The sequence below is a fragment of the Natator depressus genome, chromosome 3, assembly GCF_965152275.1.
Source record: "Natator depressus isolate rNatDep1 chromosome 3, rNatDep2.hap1, whole genome shotgun sequence".
NCBI lineage: Eukaryota > Metazoa > Chordata > Testudines > Cheloniidae > Natator > Natator depressus.
In genome coordinates this window covers 153,117,360-153,132,024 of record NC_134236.1, presented here as the reverse complement: position 1 = coordinate 153,132,024, position 14,665 = coordinate 153,117,360, and the positions used below count along the sequence as shown (strand labels likewise).

The window sequence follows — 14,665 nt, the reverse complement described above, 5'->3', positions numbered from 1 at the left end:
TTTCATTCCACGTGGAGTGTTGTTTTTTTTAAAACAACCCCCCCCCCCAACACACACAAAACTGGCCTTTATTCAAAGTTAAAAATGTTCATGCTTTCAGAATTTTCCAATTGTTTTTGGCCAAAACCCTTGTCATAAATATAAAGGGAAGGGTAAACACCTTTAAAATCCCTCCTGGCCAGAGGAAAAAACCCTTTCACTTGTAAAGGGTTAAGAAGCTAGGATAACCTCGCTGGCACCTGACCAAAATGACCAATGAAGAGACAAGATATTTTCAAAGCTGGGGGGGGAAGAGAACAAAGGCTTTCTCTGTCTGTGTGATGCTTTTGCCGGGAACAGAAAAGAAATGGAGTCTTAGAACTTAGTAAGTAATCTAGCTAGATATGCGTTAGATTCGGTTTTCTTTAAATGGCTGATAAAATAAATTGTGCTGAATGGAATGTAGATTCCTGTTTGTGTGTCTTTTTGTAACTTAAGGTTTTGCCTAGAGGGATTCTCTATGTTTTGAATCCGATTACCCTATAAGGTATTCACCATCCTGATTTTACAGAGGTGATTCTTTTACTTTTTCTTCTATTAAAATTCTTCTTTTAAAGAACCTGATTGCTTTTTCATTGTTCTTAAGATCCAAGGGTTTGGGTCTGTATTCACCTGTACAAATTGGTGAAGATTTTTATCAAGCCTTCCCCAGGAAAGGGGGTGTAGGGTTTGGGGAGGATTTGGAGGGGGGGGGGGAAAGAGACGTTTCCACGCGGGCTCTTTCCCGGTTATATATCTGTTAGACGCTTGGTGGTGGCAGCAATAAAGTACAAGGGCAAAAGGTAAAATAGTTTGTACCTTGGGGAAGTTTTAGCCTAAGCTGGTAAAAATAAGCTTAGCGGGTTTTCATGCAGGTCCCCATATCTGTACCCTAGAGTTCAGAGCGGGGAAGGAATCTTGACAACCCTATTAGTGGATTTTTTTTAAAAAAAAAATCCAGTTTGTTTGTCAGAGTGGGTCTTTCTTGGTCTGGATGGAGGCATATTAGTATGTGAGGGAAGCTTGCAGTACTGCTGCCCACGCTAAATCTGCTCTGGAGATAGATGGAGACTGGAGTCCCCAACAGCTCTGGGGCCATCAATTCAGCAAGTTCCATCAGAATCACACTCACTCACTGATGAGGAAACAAGGAAGAGTAACTGTGACATTAATAGTCATGGGAAATATCTGTATTTATTTCCCCTTCTATATACTTGTGGTTTAACTCAGCATAATATTATAGGTTTCAGAGTAACAGCCGTGTTAGTCTGTATTCGCAAAAAGAAAAGGAGTACTTGTGGCACCTTAGAGACTAACCAATTTATTGGTTAGTCTCTAAGGTGCCACAAGTACTCCTTTTCTTTTTGCATAATATTATACTGTCTTCTACCTGGCATATTGACATAACTCCTTCCTCATTAAGCTGTGTAGGAAGGGTCCACAGAATAAGCACAGTTCACAACAGCAAAGAGGAGTGGGAGGAGTCAAGCTAATTAGCACTATTTGCTAACCTCCCCTCTCTACCCCATGTTCCTTCCAGAAGACAGACAGGTGGGGTCAGCAGTCTGAGGTATTGTCCTGGAGAAATCAAAAGCAAAGATTTATGATCCTTATGAGCCCTACATATCTGATTCGCTGCAAGAATTTGCTCCTAGATACTATGCAGACACCTCAGGGAGCTTGGAGTCATGCTGCCCTGTGATGAAAACATCTGATCCCCCGTACTATCCTATAATAAAACTAGTAGCCTGCAGCTCCTCTCATCTAATGGAATTAATCTCTGACCACTGCTGGCTTGCTGGAGGATGGTTTTGTTTTGTCTTGTTCCTAAACACGTCCGTTTATTGGACTAATCCCTGTGTTATGACAGCCAACATTTGCATCCATTCACTTGTGCACATTCTAACCTGAAACAGGGGTTTTGGCTGCTCACCAAAGATGCTGAGATTTGGAGAATCTTGACTCCACTGTGGGTTACAGTGGGAGATTGGCCCTGATCACACACAAGGGCCCAGAACACAAGCTTATTGAAGTAAAGAAGGCTACAGTCCCAGACACACAAGTTGTAGGTACCAGGTGATGTGCACGCCAGAACTTGGGAAGCACTGGTGTAACCACTTTGCTGCCGAGTGCTTTTACACAGGCCAATATACACACCTGGCGCTGACTCACATATCAGGCACATGGGTCTGAAATGCTTAAAAACAGATCACAGTACAATAGCCTGGACTTTCATTTACACAAAGATCACATTACACCACTCTAGCAATGTAAAGGGGCCTTAATGTGAGCATAAACTTTATTTATGGCCACTTTCAGGCCACTTTCCACTGACAGAATGGTTTAAAGGATCCTAGTATAATAGAGGATCTGACCTGAATCTTGGACCGATTCTTATCCTGGAGAAACACACCCACTCCCACTGTAAAATATAAGGAATAAAGAAGAGTGGGGAGGTGGTCTGGTGAGCCCCCTGAGGTCTTTGTTAGAGACAACTGTTTAGCAGAATCAGACAGGTCTTTGTAGCTTAGGAGCCTGTCTACCTTTAGTGGAGAGAGTTTCCAGGACAGTGAATTTGTTATGAAAGGATACAGATCATCTGGGTAAAAGAATAAGATGGGCACCAGGATACACTGCTCAGAAAAAAGAAAAGGAGTACATGTAGCAACTTAGAGACTAATCAATTTATTTGAGCGTAAGCTTTCGTGAGCTACAGCTCACTTCATCGGATGCATTCAGAAAAGTGATGTATTAACAGGAGCAATTCAAGACCTCTTCCCCTCACACAAAAGAACATCCCTGATGTCTGAGAGAGCCATATATATTCAGAGAAGAAATACAAACCTTGCCGATCAGGAAATATTTAGTAGCCCACACACCGATCAGGAAGATCCTCAGGATAATGAGTAGGGCCCTACCAAATTCATGGCCAGGAAAAACACATCACGGACCGTGAAATCTGGCCTTCTGCGTGCTTTTACCTTTTTCTATACAGATTTCATGGGGGAGACCAGGGTTTCTCAAATTAAGGGTCCTGACCCAAAAGGGAGTTGCAGGGGGTTCGCAAGTTTATTTTGGAGGTGGGGAGGCGGGTCTGTACTGCCACCCTTAGTTCTGCACTGCCTTCAGAGCCGGGATCCCGGCCAGCAGCTGCCGCTTTCCAGTTGCCCAGCTCTGAAGGCAGCACCGCCACCAGCAGCAGTGCAGAAGTAAGGGCAGCAGTACCACAATCTCCCCTCCCCCCCACCCCCCAAACTCCTTTTTGGGTCAAGACCCCTACAATTACAACACCGTGATATTTCAGATTTAAAACAGCTGAAATCATGAAAGTTATAGTTTTTTAAATCCTATGACCGTGAAATTGACCAAAATGGACCATGAATTTGGTAGGGCCCTAAGAACGAGGCCATTAATCTGTTTCTGCCTACTGTGCCTGGTTCAGAGTCTATGGTCTTGAGGTATTCAGATTCTTATGGTAGGGTGATCTTAGATTGCGAGTTCCTGAGTGGGATGAGAAAGTAAATTGTGAGAATCATGAAGCAGCAAACTGAACTGTGCTAAACTTTGCTATGAAATCTAGACCCACACTCATTGTACTATATCGGATTTTGGGTTTTGATAAAAATAAACTCAAAACTCAGCCTGTTTGTCAAAAGTTCTCATCAGATTCCAAAAAAAAAAAAAAAACCTTCCAAGCATGTGAGGGACTGATTTAAAATATCAACACAAAATGAAGTGTTTCATTTTAGTTTTGGGGTTTTTTTTCCCCTTCCTCCCCCTTGGATATTTGGGCTTCTTTCAAACCTGAATTGTAAAATGAAACTGAGGGTGCAACTCCATGTGAATCAAATGAAAAAGTTTGATAGAAACCAAAGAATCGAGTTCCGTACAACCTCAACCAGCAAAAACTTCCAATTTAAATTCCCTGTCAGTGTCCTTCTAGAGTCAGACAGAGCTGAAAAGAGTGAATGACTAAGCTGAGCAAACATAGCATTTTTTTCCCACTTTGCAAGTTTTCATGTTCTCACAAGACTTTGCTGTTTCAAAGGACAACATTTCTCCATCTCTAACCCAGCACACGCTTTTTTGCGACTAAAATGATGAAGATGCATCATGGTGGAAAAATGGTGCCATTCTTCACTATGCCCTGAGTGAGAAATACTGACGGGGGAAAACTTCTAAAAGGTTTGGAAATTTGTTTGAGTCAGTATAATTGGGCTGGAAATCATATGACAATAGGCTCATGATAAAACTGCTTGCTTTCAGTCAGGCCAGGAATTTCATCAGAAAGAGTCTCAACTGGGGTTTCACCTTTTCCACTTCTGGGGGGAAATATGTACCAAGGTGCAGCAGAAATGAAGCTTACTGAAAAGGCAACTATCTGGAGGGGAAGGAAACTCATCACACAGGCTCCCCCACTTCTCAGCAATGAGAATCATCAATAAAGCTCAGCCGCCAGCATAGGACACCACCTCTTGCTTGATTTCTCCTCCTCTCACTGCAGTGGCTTACTCGCTTATACTAACTAAGTACTATAAAGCCTACCCTGCAAAAAGCGTGCGTGAAGGAGAATTCATCTGCAGGCTGTGAAAGGATCAAAAACTCTCATTCTGATAAAACAAACAAACAAAAAATCAATATTAAAGCAAGCTCAGAGAAATCAGCGCTTCACAGTCCCGTAATCAGACAGGTAAGGGCATAGACAAGTGCCTTCACAGACAGCAATAATTCAGCAGGGCCACTTTTCGTGAAGTACTTTGGGGCTGTTTCATGAATCAAGGGGTTATCTCAGGCTGGGGAGAGGAGGGATTGTTCACAACACTCACACCCTTTTAGTTTACGTTTTAACTGCCAGATCTAGTCTTGACAGGACCCAAGCATGAGGGGCTTGAGGTGCTGGGATGGAAGGGGAGAAGGGTTTGGAAGAGGAGGCGGGGATGGGAAATGACTGATCTCAAACACCCCCCCCATTGTGAGCACCCCATCCAAACAGGAAGTCTCCTGCCAGCAGTCTGAAAGGAGGGATCTGTGCAGTCCATCGAAAGCTGCATATTTTGCCCTTTTAAGGGACTTGTTGTTTGACAGCTCAGGGGTTTATTTGTGTTTTTTTAAGGGCTTCATTTTTTCCACTTAATCTGCAGAATAAACTGTATTTTGAGAGTAAATTAAAGCCCTTTGCAAAGTCAGGCTTCTCTGGGGACAAGGCAGGGGATAGGAGCAAAGGCAGGTGAACTGAGCCGCTGAATGCCAGATCAGCTGCAACACAGCTGATTTTTGTTCCGGATGCTATCGCTGTACATTTGTCCTAACCTGCCCCAGGACCCTTTATCCTGTTTGTCTGCCAGAACAAGGCTGCCTTGTGCTTTCGTGGAGACCGAGCACATGGGCAAGAAAAGTGACTTGTGGTGTCCGTTGCTCAGTGAAACTAACACACAGTGTCGTGTCGATCCAACAGCACTTCAGGGATATCCTGTATGGAAAACACATAATGAGCTTGTAGCATTGGATGCTTGATGCAGTTTATGTGCCCGCACATTCTGCCACCTGGATTATCCTATCCACGTCTCCCTTCCCTGTCCGAGGGCATTGGCTACTTTTTTCATGCAGCTGAGAGGAAAAGGCACAAGCCCTGGCAAGGGGTGCCATGTATTGCACTTGTGGAATGCCCACATCCCCTTGCTGTCCATGCCAAAGCTGTAATGGATGGTATGTGCTTGTGGGATCTATAGAGCCAGCAGTGGCCAGGATTTCAGCTCTCTCTCATCTAGAAGATAACACCTCTAGCAAGCGAAGTCAGTGCTGGTGAGACATACTAGACAGACAGCTGCGGTGACAGATCTACTGGGGAGGTTCAGCCCAGGCACTAGCTGTACAAGCTTTCACATGCTGAGATATCAATACATCTCAACTCTTATCTGCAGTGGCCACCCTTAGGCAATGAGAAGTCAATCTCCAGGCCTTCTCTGCCGACCAAGGAGGCAGTTAATAACCATTCTCATGGCGTTTTTTGAGGTACAGACACCTGTTCATGAGGAGCTGGGCTTGAGACCACTCAGCACAGCTATAAAACTTTTATTGCCATTTGTCAGGGAAGGCCTATAGCGCTCACATGAGTAATGTGGTTATTCCAAACTTTTAGCAATAAAAGCTTTCCAGCACTGCACTCCATCCCATAACCTATATTGAGAGCAGCCGCATTTTCCAGGTCTACATCCCAGCCCCATGCTGGAGTTCCACGCTGACCCAGAGGTATGAAATGCCACCTACATGTTGTTATAACACTAACTGTAGACAGATGAGACGTCTGGAGGGTTTTAAAATATAGATTACTGGGGATTAGAGTGAAACACACAAAGTATTTTATAAAATGAATCAGGCAGAGAAGGTGTGTGAATAGGAGTATGGCCTCTCTCACACCCGGGCTTGCCAATCAGAGGGTACTGGGACCCTTAAATTTTTTTTTATTGTTACAGCTGGTTTAAAAATGATTTAAAATGGCCCTTTTACAGAAACAAAAAATTGTTTTTTTTTCCCCTGGGTATTTAATAAAAATCTCCAAAAATGATTGTTTTTCCCTTTTACTCTTTCCCTTTTTCAAAGCCAAATTGGAAAAGGGAGAGTAAATGAGGAAAAAGGGGCAGATTATGGGGAAAAATAGAAGGAAATAATCTCTCCCACCCCCACCCACTTTTCTCACCGAAAATGATTACTAAAAAGTTTGGCAAAAAAATTAAAACAAAAAATTGCTCTCTCTAAATCTATGGAAACCAAAATTTTCAAGTTTGCAACATACTGAGTGAAAACTATCTATCTTAATGATTCTATACCCTTTGAGATTCTTGTATGGAAAGTGCTATAAAAATACTAAACATTTGCTATTATCTACTTCTAGACAGTTGTATTGAGAATCAATGGGAAATTTCTCCCTGGAGGAGTCCCACTATCACACATGAAACACCCCTCCCTCCTGTTCTTCGATGTGCAGTCCTGGCCTTTTCTACAGCACAGAACAGCTCACTGTCATTTGAGATGCTAACTTCAGTCCTTGTTTTCACCCCACAGCCCAGTCTGTGGTTCGGCTCAGGTTGGGAGCTGGGGTCCAGATCCTTGCCTGAGATCTAATTATAACAGTGTCCTCTTCCTCTGACAGGGAGTACATGTTCATTTCTAATCCACTTGGCTCAGTTACCAAACACAATTAACCTAATGCAATTTCCCCAAGATTTATCAGATGGATTAGCCACATGTGTGATGAGATACACACCAACTGCCTGCAAGGGCAGCTTCTAAATCTCCTCTTCATTCTGCTGGGAGGAAGGGAGACAAACATCCTTTTTCTCAGAAATTATGTCTCACATGCAAAAGGTCCCAAACAACCTGTGCTCACTCTGTATGAAAACTCACAAACAAAGCCATGTGCTGTCTCAGCAGTTGAGATGTGCAAGAGGCTCACCATCATGTCTTTGCCCACACTGTTCTGTCAGACAGCTCAGTTCTGATTAATGTAAGAGAGAATTCTTTGTTAAGCTGCTAGCACTGCAAAGGCTGTGAGAGATTCCCATACCCGAGCTATTCTTTTTAGGTAACAAATCTGAGGAACTGTCCCAGATTGAGGGGTCAATAGAGGTGGTTTTGGAACAAATTGATGTACTAAACAGTAATAAATCCCCAGGACTAGATGGTATTCACCTAAGAGTCCTGAAGGAACTCAAATATGAAATTGTAAAACTAACTATGGTATGTAACCTATCACTTAAACCCACTTCCATACCAGATGGCTGAAGGATAGCTAATGACGCCAATTTTTAAAAAAGGGTTTCAGAAGTGATCCTGACAATTATAGGCTGGTAAGCCTAACTTCAGTACCAGGAAAATTGGTTGAAACTATATTTTAAAAAAACAAAAACAATTACCAGACACATAAGTCAACCTGGATTTGTCGGGGAAGAGTCAACATGGTTTTAGTAAAGAGAAATTATGCCTCACCAATCTACTAGAAGTCTTTGATAGGGTCAACAAGCATGTGGACAAGGGTGATTCAGTGGACATATTGTACTTGGACTTTTAGAAAGCCTTGACAAGGTTTCCTCACCAAAGGCTCTTAATCAAAGTAAGCGGTCATGGGAGAAGAAAGAAGGTTCTCATGGATCAGTAACTGGTTAAAAGACAGGAAACCGAGGGTAGGAATAAATTATCAGTTTTCAGAATGGAGAGAAGAAAACAGCAGGGTCCCCAGGGATCTGGGCTGGGACCAGCACTGTTTAACATATTCATAAGTGATCTGGAAATAAGGGTAAACGGGGAGATGACAAAAATTTGCAGATAATATAAAGTTGATCAAGATAGTTAAGTCCAAAGCTGACTGAAGAATTACTAAGGGATCTCATAAAACTGGGTGACTGGGCAACAAAATGGCAGATGCAATTCAAATCTTGATAAATGCAAAGTAACGCACAATCGAAAACAATCCCAACTATACATACAAAACGCTGGGGTCTAAATTAGCTGTTAACACTCAGATCTTGGAGTCATTGTGAATAGTTCTTTGAAAACATCCACTCAATGGGCAGCGCCTGTCAAAAAAGCTAACCATGTTAGGAACCATTAGGAAAGGGATAAATAAAAGAAAATATCAATGCCATTATATAAATCCATGGTACACCCACATGAATACTGTGTGCAGTTCTGGTTGTCCCATCTAAAATAAAGATCTATTAGAATTGGAAAAGGTACAGAGCAGCCATTAGAGATATGGAACAGCTTCCGTATGAGGGGAGATTAAGACAGACTGTTCAGTTTGGAAAAGACAACTAAGGGGCGGATATGATCGAGGTCTATAAAATGATGACTAGTATAAGAAAGTGAAAAAGAAGTGTAATTTACTCCTTCACATAACACAAGAACCAGGGGTCACTCAATGAAATTAACAGGCAGCAGGTTTAAAACAAACAAGGAAATAAATACTACTTCACACAACACAGTCAACGTGTGAAATTTTGGAGGATGGGGGAAAGAAAAGAAGAATGAAACTTCTTTGAAAAATATTGAAAAGCAAAGGAGGTTCATTACAGCAGCAGAGATGCATTTCCTAAGCTGGTCTGCAGAACCTACAGCTAGCTATACCACCAGAGACCAAACCTTCGCTCTGAACATACTGCGGAAGTGTTACATTTTAAGCTGAATCATTGATTTCCCCTCCCCACCAAAATAAGTTAGACTCTCCCAGTGGAAAGAGAAGCCAGCCAACCAGCCCACCCACCCAAACCCTTAGACCAGCTCTGCTGTATATATTTTGTGGGATTCCTTCATAAGCAAACTCACTCACTCTTCTCTTCAACAATTTTTCAGTGATGAATTTTTCTATTAAGACGCAGATCGTTGAGAACGTCAGAGATCCCATGGGTCCTGTAACTTCTCACAGGCAGAGATTACATTTTACGTTACTGGGTAGGCTATGAAATTTAAGCCTGACAAGATATTGCCTGGGCAAGGGGAGCGGGGGTCAAGAGCTGCTGGGGGATATGCAGAGCTGCATATAAATATGGAACTACATCATCCAGAGAGTGTACAAAAAAATCTGTTTATTTTTAATTCTGCAAGGGGCAGCCTATAGAGATGATGCTAGTTTACGTTATACAGGAGTGTGCTGAAATGTAAGTAGGCCCCCAAAATCTATTTCCTAAAAATAGGCCTGACAATCAAGAGTCAAGTGAGTCCTGGTAAAATGTGAATGAAGAAAGAATTCAGAAGCAAATTAGAGATAAGTTAGGGCATAACAGCAAAACATGTTTACAATATGACCAGGGAATAACTGGTTTTACAAGTGTTTTAAATATGTTAATATTTTGGAAAAATCCCATCTATATTGATAGTTAATGGTATGGCATGGCATGTATGCAGATGTAAATTAACATGATGCTTGATGTTAAATAGTCAATGAGAAAGCAGAAAATATTTAATTGTGGTAGTGGAAATATAGACATGGCCAAAGATGGATGTAATGTTAATTAAGGAGTCTTATAATTGATTATAAAAAAGGTAGCATGCTAATTTTAGATTAGGTGCGCCCACTCACCATCAATGTCCTGTTAGAGAAAGGATTATACCCAAACTTCCAATTCAGGGACTGATCACCCCTGGATTTCATCATTTCATCTTAGAGCGTGAGTATCAATGCAGTGTATGGCTATACTGTAATGCCTGTTTGCTTTAGTTATTTTATCCAACTAAAGTCTTTAATTTGATCACTCATGGTGTCATTCACAGTCCTCTGCTAAATTAAGTTATTTTTACTGCCCTGGAAGCTCAAACATCAAAGAATTCATTTTGGTTTTATTCCTGATCATTAAACTACTAATTAGGAATAAATCAAAGTTTACAAAGGATACTAAAAATGTGGTGACTGCTAATGATCATTGACATTAGGCTTTCAATGCCCACAAATCCAATGCTGTTTTGAGTCTGTCCCAAAGCCAGCTCATCAACTAAGAATAGACACAAAGAGTTGCAAGACATTCTGAAAGATATTGTCCGGAAAAAATCTCTCGCGCTTTGTCAGCAAAACATGCAGGATTCTCATTCTTCTGTTGACTTTATTACCAATCCAGAATGCAGCCATAAAAACAGATTTAAAAATACACACAAATCTAGATTTAGGAACATGAAAAGGGGGGGGGGGGAAGGGAGAAGAGAATGGTGTTGTGGTTAAAGCAGAGAGTCAGGATTCCTGTGTTCTCTATCCAACTCTCCCAAGGATTCTCTGTGGCCTTGGCAAACTCTCCTCTGTGCCTTGGTTCCTCATCTAATATGGACCATAATATTTCTCTACTCACAGGCAGAGCTGGGTGAACAATTCATCTAAGGAATTAAACCTTTTCTCTATTGGTGAATTTTAATTTTACAAATGTATTCATTATTTATACTTGACACTATGCAACCTATGGGTCATTCACAAACTACTGAGTTCATCTACACCTACAAGCTCAATCTCGAATCTACTGAGCCAGATCCTGCTCTCAGTTACCACATGCAATTCCATGGACTTCAACAGATGCAAATTAGAGCTAATTTAATCCACAATAACAAAACTACTAAGAGGAAATGTACCTATCCACTTATCTAGGTAGAGAAATGGTCCTCATTACCTTAGTGTTTCACAGTATGTCTACACCAGTGCTGGAAAGTATCATTAACAGCTCGAGTGGACATGCTAGAGCGCCAAAATTAGCTACGGTGGCATGAGCATCAGCGCCTCCCGCAAACAAAGTATGTACCTGGTGTCTTTCACAGGATCATACTCAGGACAGCTAACCAGTCCCACTGCTTATGCCATTGTAGCTATATTTTTATTTTTACTGGTCTAGCTCAATCTGATCAGTGCAGGTATGTCTACTCAAGCTGGAAATTACGTCTTCCAACTCCACTGTAGACACACACTGAGTATCAGAGATATTAGGGTTGGAGGAAGGAAGAGGTATAGACTGAACAGCAGGTGTGGACCGAGACCTAAGTGTCCTCTTGTAGTTATAACTGGACATGAAATGGTTTCTGTTCCCATCCTAAATTATTGCATGTCTGTGTAGATTCATAGATTCCAAGGCCAGATGAGAGCACTGTGAACATCTAGTCTGACCTCCTATATCACACAGGCTATAGCACTTCCCCCAAAATAAATTCCCAGAGCATAGCTTTTAGAAAAGCATCCAATCTTGATTTACAAATTGCTAGCGATGGAGAAGCCACCACGACCCTTGGTACATTGTTTCAAGGGTTAATTGTGCTCACTTCTAAAAACGTCCACCTTATTTCCAGTCTGAATTTGTCTAGCTTCAGCCTCCAGCCATTGCATTGTGTTGTACCTCTCTCTGTTAAAGAAGAGTCCACTATTTGTTCCCCATGTAGATATTTATAGGCTGTAATCAAATTATCCCTTAAATTTTCTCTTTGTTAAGCTAAATAGATTGAGCTCTTTGAATTCATCATCACTATGAGGCAAGTTTTCCAATTCTTTAGTCAGTCTGATAGGTCTTTCTGAGCCCTCTCCAATTTACCAACATCCTTCTTGAATTGTGAGCACCAGAAATGGACAAAGTATTCCAGCAGTAGTCACACAAGTGGCAAATATAGAGGTGAAATAACCTCTCTACCCCTGTTTTTGCATCCCAGGATTGCATTAGCTTTTGGCCCATGTCACACTGGGGAGCTCATGTTCAGCTGATTAACCACCACAACCCCCAAATCTTTTCAGTCACTGCTTCCCAAGACAGGATGAAGGACTCTATAAGTATGGCCTACAGTCTGTTCCTAGATGTACGTTCACATTTAGGCATATAAAAAACACATTATTTACATGTGCCCAGTTTACCAAGCGATCCAGATTGCCCTGAATCAGTGACCTGTCCTCTTCGTAATTTACCACTCCCCCAATTTGTGTGTCATCTGCAAACTATCAGTGATGATTTTGAGTTTTCTTCCAGTCATTGATAAAAATGTTAGAGTAGGGCTAAGAACAAATCCCTGTGGGACCCCACTGGAAAAAAAACACCCACTTGATTCCCCATTTACAATTACATTTTGAGACCTAGCCATTAGCCAGTTTTTAATCCATTTAGTGTGTGCAATTTAATTTTATCTCCTAGTTTTCATTCAAAATGTCATGCAGTACCAAGTCAAGCACCTTACAGAAGAAGTCTAAGTGTGCTACGTCAATACTATTACCTTTATCAACCAAATCTTGTATTCTCATAAAAAAATGCTTGTTCTGGCACCACCCCAAGGTCTATGGATCAAATTCTGGTGTCACTTACAGGTGTTTGAGTCAATGGGATTGCATTCCTTCAAATGAGAAACATCAAAGTTCTTCCCTAGCCTTCTCCCTTCCCCTCACCTGTCACCACCACCACTTTTCCAGTTATCCAAACTTGGTATTCTTTCCAAATCTTTGTTTCTCTCTCATATCCGAGTCCTTGCTCTGCTACCAGGATCATCTTCCTTTCCCTCAACTCAGATCCAGTTTACCCACTTCTTCAATCACCCCCATTTTCTTTACATAAAATTCAAGTTCTCTCCATGTTTAGGTTCTCCAAAATGCCACCCTGATCTCCAGTACAGCCCTCAGCTCCTCCTAAACCTTGTCCCATTCTTTGTTTCACCAACCTTATTTTCGGACCTCTCTTTTTAACCCTCATCTCACTCCAGCCTTCTTGATTTCTTTCCTGCCAGCTCTTATGCCTAGAATAGCTTCTAGTTCCCACTTAAATGCACCTCAAACTCCAGCACTCCTCTCTCTCTCTCTCTCTCAAAAAAAAAAAAGCTTCTGAAAACTCACCTGTCCCATAACACAATCTGTGAAGGCTGCACCCCACTCGACATTTGTTCTGTTTTTATTGCATCACTCTATTGTCCCAGCTGGAGTGGTGCTCTCAAGTTGCACGTCCTCCAGGGGATGGACTTTGTTACATATTTAACCCAGCTAAATTACTGTACAGTGCCATGTAGACTTATGGCGCTACACATATAATTTTAAAAAAATGGCAGGTCACCAGAATATAATCACCCAACCTGGAATTCGGCCAGGACACCGGGGTTCACACTCCTACAATGACGAGTTTGTTTGGGGCAGAGGTTAGCCATGTCCACCAGTTCCGTGTGAAGTTAGTTTATATAATGGCTGGAAATGGAGAGCTTTATACCTTGTGAAATAAAGGAATTCATGGAATGGTTTTCACAACCACACTCTGTATGTGGCAGCAGTATCTTCACAAGTTGGGTTACGTGGCACATTTCTTTGTTCTCTTGCAAGTCTCTGATTAGGGGAGGCCTCTGGGAACCTGTCTACCAAAAAAAAAAAAACAAACAAAAAAACCCACAAACACAAACCACCAACACCCACCAGGAAAAAAAATGGGCCAGTCAGAAGCAAGGCCAGCCACTCCACCACGCAATCACTTCAGACCCTCTCCTTGATCCCCAGACATTTGCACAGTCGCAAACGATCACCTACCCAGATTGTTATTTTTAGGACTCTCCAAAGAATACATTGTAACATTATGGCCATGATAGTCTCCATAGTTCAATCAATCTTGCTGTGACATCCAGAAGGATGCTGTGCTTGCAATTCAATGCAACTCTTTGCTACTCAATCGGGCTGGTCCAAGCCACAAATTGAAGTAATCTAGCTTTGCTCAGCTTCCCTAGTTTCCTATACCTCCTTCATCTGGCACGATAATGCCCAGTCAAGCAATTTTACCAAAGAGAGGGGTGAAGGAAACAACAGGCCCTAGAGGGCTAGAGTGGGTTATGAAGCCTTTCACTTGCTATAATGAATGTGTGCGCTAAAGACAATGCTGCTGAATGAATAAATTACACACACACACCCCACCCCTGGGCAGCCAGGAGTAGAGCCCTGATCCTTCAGCTCCAAACACACAGGACTCAACCACTTCCACAGAAGTGAGCTATGGGAGGTCTACAGTAGTATCATTTATAAATGTACCTGCAATTACAATTACATCAAATGGCGATTGATCTCACTGGTTTGGTTCTGGCCCAGATCAGTATTGTCTATCAAAACACCACCAACCATCCATCTCAGGAGAGAAGCCAAAGATTGAATGGATCTGCAAAACTGGCAGGGTGCAGCGGAGTG

At 41.9% G+C, this 14,665-nt stretch overlaps 1 protein-coding gene across 2 annotated transcripts in view; it reads right to left on the bottom strand.

Moving 5' to 3' along the window:
* DAAM2 (dishevelled associated activator of morphogenesis 2) overlaps positions 1–14,665 on the bottom strand; it is a 245,128-nt gene that overhangs the window by 156,310 nt on the left and 74,153 nt on the right. The window lies entirely within an intron of this gene.